This window comes from Phymastichus coffea, unplaced genomic scaffold (assembly GCF_024137745.1).
Source record: "Phymastichus coffea isolate CEN01 unplaced genomic scaffold, Cenicafe_Pcof_1.1 PCOF00004, whole genome shotgun sequence".
In the NCBI taxonomy this organism is placed as follows: Eukaryota; Metazoa; Arthropoda; class Insecta; order Hymenoptera; family Eulophidae; genus Phymastichus; species Phymastichus coffea.
In genome coordinates, this window is record NW_026706815.1 from 11,553,489 (window position 1) to 11,560,252 (window position 6,764).

Sequence of the window (6,764 nt, forward strand, 5' to 3'; positions counted from 1 at the left end):
TTCCGCTGATTCCGGCGCCACACCTTCCAGTGTATGCATCGCTGTGTCCTCTGTAATAAAATTCCATATAAAATTAGCAAACAATTCCGAAAACGCATGACTATTGTTTCGTATCGCCATGATAGTCCCGTCGTCAATAGTCCTGTCTCCAGCTAATTACATTCACACACAACAATCACTCCACACAGTAACATCTACTTCCGGCTGTCCCTACCCGCATTACGCGGAGGTATGTACCTCTTAAGTTCGGACACGTGAACCATTGGTACCTGTTTCTTATAGTCCGTGGTTAAAATATACACTCCTGGTGAAACCACACGCAAAATTTTATACGGGCCTATGAACTTCGGATCTAACTTAGCATTTCTCCCCGCGCTTGCACTTGATAACGTATGCGCGCGTCTCAAAACCAAGTCCCCGACCGAAAATTCCGCTTCACGCCGTTTCCTATCATAATGCTTCTTCTGCCGTGTCTGCGCTTCCTCAATATGCTTGATAACCAAGTCGCGCAGCGCGTCGAGCCTTGCCATTCGCTCGCTCCAATCTTTGATTGACGAGCGGATGATCGGCGCTCGCGCTTCCACTTCGCGTCGCAGACTCTTAGCTTGCTGCGGCTCACGCCCGAAGTTTAGGAACGCCGGCGAAACTTTCGTACTCGCCTGGATTGTTGTGTTCATTGCTTGTCTGAATTCATGCAAATATTTATCCCAATTTCTGTGGTCCTGATCCACGAAAATCGCCACCATCAGCTTCAGCGTCTTAATCGCTCGTTCGGCGAAGTTCGCCTGCTGATGGTATGGCGGACAGAGTACCTGTTCGATTTTGTACTCGTCCAACGTCGCTCGAAATTCGTTTCCACAGAAATTCTTTCCATTATCCGTGACTAAGTAGCTCGGAACCTCCCATCTAAACAAAATCAGTTCCTCAAGAGCTTGCGCAAGAGCTTTCCCTGTAGCCGACACGAGAGGTTTAAACTCCACGTATTTCGTAAATAAGTCCTGAAATACGACTAGATACTTAAACCTATTCTTGCTTCTTGGCAGTTCAATCACATCCGCCGCTACCACTAGCCATGGTCGTTCGACTACACGTCTGCTCATCAATCCCATCGGTAGCTTCTGTTCGATCTTGTACTTCTGGCATTCCTCACACGAACGCACGAACTCCGTGATATCGTGATACATCCCATGCCAGGAGTACTCCCTCGCAACCCTATCATACGTTTTATCCCTACCGAAATGTCCTGCCGATGGCTCGCAGTGTGCGTCTCGCATCACTCGAGCCCTATGCTCTAGCGGTACTACTAAGCGCCAACATTGTTCGCGATTTGTGACTGGATCGAGTAGTTTATCGGAAGAGAATCTATACAACATTCCGTCCTCCACTCGCCAATTTCGGAATTTATCCGGTCTCGCAAGAACATCTCTCATGCGCTGTAAGTAGTCTGGGTCCGTAATGGTTGCGAATGACGCTACCTCCTCGCCGTCCTCATACGCGCGCGATAACGCGTCCGGCGTATGATGTAGGCGACCCTTCCTATACACGATCTCAAAATCGTATTGCTGAAGCTCTAGAATCCATCTCGCGAGTCTACCTGCGGGCTCTTTCTTATTCCGCAGCCACGTGAGCGCTGTGTGATCAGTAACCACCACGAAATGCGTTCCCTCAACGTACGGGCGGAATTTCTTTATACCCATTATTACTGCCGCGCACTCCAGTTCTGATACCGAGTAATTTCGCTCATGCGCGTTGAGCATCCTGCTCGCGTAGCAGATGGGGTGCTCGAAACCGTCCGCGTCCTTCTGCATCAAACACGCTCCCAGCGCATATGACGACGCATCGCAATGGATATAGAACGTTTTCGCAAAGTCGGGTCTCGCCAGCACTGGCGCTTCCGTTAGCGCCTTCTTCAGTTTTTCAAATGCTTCGGCCTGCTCCGATCCCCAATGCCAGCGTTCGCTTTTGCGCGTGAGCTTCGTTAGCGGCACCTTCATTTCGCTCTCGTGCTCAATAAATCGCGCATACCATCCGCACATGCCGAGGAAGCGTCGCAGTTGTTTGACATTTCTGGGCTGAGGAAACTCAACTACCGGCTGAATCCGGTCTGCGTCAGGTCGCAGCCCCTGGCTATCCAGACGGTATCCCAAAAATGTCACCTCCGAGCATCCGAATTCACATTTCCCTACGTTTACCTCGAGTCCCGCGTTAACCAATCTTTCCAATGCCCGCTCAAGCCACACCAGATGATCGCTAAAAGTCTCGGTCACGACTATCACGTCGTCGAGATATTTAAATACAAACGGCTCAAATTCCGGACCGAATAGCGCATCCATCAGACGCATGAATGTTGCCGGCGCGTTTATCAACCCGAAGATCATATAATTGCATTCAAACAGGCCCATCCCTGGAACCGCAAATGCCGTATACTTCTTGCTTTCCTCGCTCAACGGTACCTGCAGATATGCATTTTTCAAATCGATCTTCGAAATAAATCGCGCCCCTCGCAAACGATCAAGGATCGCATCGATGCTCGGCATCGGGTATGCGTCTGCCCTTGTCGCTTTATTCACCGGTCTAAGATCGATACACATTCGATTTGTGCCGTCCTGCTTCTTCACGATCACCGGCGCGCTGCTCCAATCGCTAGTCGACCTTCGAATCAACCCGGATTCCAACCACCTTTTCGTTTCGCCGCGCATGAAATCCATTACCTGCGGCGAGTATCGCCTCAAAGGGGTCTTCACCGGCCGCGCGCCCTGCACGTCTATTTCGTGCCGAATTAAATGCGTGCATGCCGGCGATTTCTCGGGTACAATCCGCCGCACTAGCTGCTCTATCACCTCGCGCTGCGAAGGTCGCAACTCAGAAAGTCCAGCGACCTCGGCCCTGACGCGAGCACGCGTGAATCCCGAGTCGCTCGGAAATTCCACCCTCTCGCGTTTCAACTCTGCAAACGAGTGCCACGGGCCGTTCCTTATATGCCAACGCCTTTCCGCATGCTCCGTGCCAATACCGAAGCCCTCAATGATGTCCATCCCGACTATCATATCGTACTGCATTGGCGCGTCCACGACTCGCGTTTCTACCTCGCGTACTACTCCGTCGATTTCAATTCTAAGACGAAGTTTCCCTATAATTTTCGCTTTTGCTCCCGCGAAACCAAACAATGCCACATCGCACGGCTCTATGTGGTCCACAAACTCTCTTTGTACGCGCGATCCTACGATGGTCAGCATCGCACCAGAATCGTAGAGCGCACTATACGGTCTCCCCGCGATGTGCACTACCAAAAGCGCGCGGTTTTCCACGGCGTCCGCCTTCGGTTCACCCATGCACACGCGCACGCATAAGCGCGAGACTTCTTCGCTGGCTCCAGTATCCGCGTTTCCCACCGATTCCTTACACATCGGTTCACGCCCTGGTCCGCCTAACGCTCCCGGCAAAGATGCTTTCACCGCAACCGTACCGCTCAGCACCATGAATTCGTTCGACGAGGTGACAGATCGCGACGACGTCTCGTCTGCACTGCCAGGGTCGTCTACCTCTCGTCTCATGTCGTGCTGACCCGGTTTCGCGGCCTGAGCCTGCTCCGGGGCCTGTAGTACGCGCTTCGCACCTACTCCCGGACTGCTCAAAGACCGCGTGGTTTCCACGGTTTTCCCCGAGTTTCGAATACCATCGTCCGATACTGGCGCTCCCGTCAAAACCTTCCCGGTTGACCCGCGCCTATCCCTCGGACACCCTTGGATATTCCCTCGGTCTGCATTCAGCGTTTGCGCAGCCTGTCTCTCATTCTCGCGCGTCGACTCGGTCTCACGCATCCTCAGCCACTGCTCATTAAACCCAGTCCAATCGAACGTCTTCCTTACACTCTCCGTTTCGCGTCCTGTGTACTCGCGATATTCTGGAGTACTTGGCCGCGCGCCGCTCGCGTCCTCACCTCCCGGATACTCTGATCGACGTGTTTCAGTCAGTCTGCGGTACTCCGCGAGTCCGCCCTCTAACAATCTATTAAACGCGATCTCACCCGGATGAAGTGCCCTATCATGCGACTCTACGCGGGGCCCGCTGGGCGCGCGGAGCCCGCGTTGGAGTTTCCCATCGCCCTGATCCATCCTCGGCATTCTGGGCAAATTTCAAGGGTTCCACTATCCGAACCGCAACCCTGGCACCTTCGCGAGGCTCGCGTCCCCAACGTACACCTGTTGGCATAATGACCAAGCCGCTGGCATTTATAGCAGCGCACTGGGCCCTTATCCTCGCCGCGTCTCGCAGCTTGGTTAAGGCCTGCGCTACCGCTTGCCTCAGCGGTCGCTGGCCTACCCGCGGCCTGTTGCGGAATCCGCGCATCCTGCGGGCTCGCGCACTCAGATTTACGGTGTCCGCGCCCCCCGCATTTATAGCATACGCCCCGGAACGCTGCTCCGCCGGCTGCGTTACTCGCCGCCGGGGCTGCGCCTCCCGATGGCGTCCCGCCGCGCGTCCGCAGTAGCCGCGACAACGTAGCCACCACATCCGTCGGCAACATGTCTGGCGAAGCCGCCGGATCCTGTTGTGACGGGCTTTCCTTGCTCGGGCCTCCGTTGTCGCTTCCAGACTTCGACGCCGGCCTTGCCGTCCTACCACGTTGACCTTTCCCACTCGCAGACTGGACAGACGCGACAGACTCTTTTACCGCAGGGCCCGCGTTTCTGATACCCGGTTTCGCATTCTCGTTCGCCGAATTTCCTCGGTACGCTACTTCCGGCATCAATGATTCTTGCGGCGTAGGAGGCGGCCGATACACATCATCAATGTCGCGCCGACGTTCAAATTTCTCTCCCCACGCACGCAGCTCTGCCAACGTTTTAACCTTCTTCGACCTGATAAACTTCCGCAGCTTCGGATATAGATTAATTTTTATCAGCTCGAGCTGTCGCCGCTCCGAGAGTCCCGGCTCCAGCCTACCCGCGATATACAAAAAAGCTGTAAGATACTGGCCCAGTGGCTCACCCTCGCCTTGAGTACGGCGGCGCAGCGCGTCGTATACGTCCTCGCGCGAGCGTCGCGGGCAAAACTGTCGTCGAAACTCATCCTTGAATTCGCGCAGCGTTCGCCAACTCGGACGATTTGTTTCCCACCAGAGCATCATTTCCGAGCTTACGAACGCGGTCATCAAAGCCGACAACATCTCCGCGTCGCGAAATCTATAAAAAGCTTGCACTTCGTGCAGTCGCTGGAGGAATTGTTCCGCCGTCAGCCCGCCCTTTTTAGTGAATATCACCGACCAGTTTTTCAACGCTGACACCGCGTCTGCCGGCCGGCCATCGATATAACGAGCTTTTGGCCTTCCTACGCACCTATCGTCATCGGAGTCATATTTCCACGCCTCATCGTCCTCGAGCGCTGAGTCGTAACTCGCTTCGTCGGACTCTGAGTGCTCTGACTCCTCCTCTTCGTCTTTGTACTGACGCATTTTCATCGCGGCATTTCTCATCGGTGCCGGGCGCTCATTCTCGCGCGCCCGGGCGGTCAGCCGCGCAGACTCGCGCCTCGCCACGGGCCTCGCGTTGAGCGTTCCACGCGCCGGAGTACTGGTGTCTTTTGGGCCGCGCGCCCCCTCATACTCTAGTGCGTTATTCATCTCGCCCTGGCCCACGATGTTTCGCGCTTCGCGCGCCGGCAATGTCTCTCGCACTGGCCAAATTAGGCTAACCGCGCGCCGCCATATCGACGGCTCCTGCCCGTGAAAGCTCGTCGGTCGCTGCTGTCCGCGCACCCGCGCCGCCTCGGTTTGTCCGTCGGCGAGACCCTCTGGTCGCGCGTGGCCCACCGGTGCCGACCGATTCAGCGCCGACCTCACATTTGTTTCCAGCGGTTTTTCATTCGCAGTGATACCGTCGGTTACGCGAATGCGCGTTTCCGACGGCTCCGCGTCGCCGCGTTGTGAGTGCTCGCCCATCGTCCGCCGCGCGATCACCGCTGCGCGCACCGCCGCCTCCCAAGCCTCTAACAACGCGCCATCCCGCGCCGCTGACGCGAGCGTCGCGTCAACGGTAGTCGGGATTTCACCCGCTACGTAGTCCTCTGCTTTTACTGGGGGCTCCGATTCGTGGCGCGCGCTAAATAAAAATACGCGAAATGCCCTATCCTGCACGGTCGCTGTTGTCCCCTCGGTCGCGAGACTCTGGGCCGCCATCCATGCTAGCAGGTCGCTTAAACGTGTCTCGCGCACGCGCTCCCATAGTTCCTTTATCTCCGGCGTTCTCATAACTCGTCGCCTAAAGGTTTCCGGTCGCGCGCGCGACTCGCCTGGCTTCGGCCGTTTCGGCGACCTTGCCAGAGGCATCGTTTTACACGCCTAGTCCGGCGTAAACAAACAGACCCGCTAAGAAATGCTCTGCGACTCGCAACAGTTATCCGTGCGCGCGCTAAGTCTCTTAACAGCGATGACTTTGGTGCGAACACGCAACACAAAGTCTTAATCGCTTAATCCCTACAAACTCAAATTTAAACAGCCAGAAGTGATGATACCAATCACACGAATCAATCACACAACACACATTACGAACCAATCACGCACATTAGCCAAAACACCAGGCTCGCCTCGTCGTACCGAACTCCAGGCTATATTTCAAATTACCAGCGCTAATCGCGCAATGTAAACAAAGCGACTCTCGCTGTTGCCCTTCTTAGAACGTTCGGACTCTGGCGTAACTCGAGCCTAGAGTGTTGACGACATAGCAACAAAGAAATTTTAATTTCAAAATACAATTCTGGCCTCT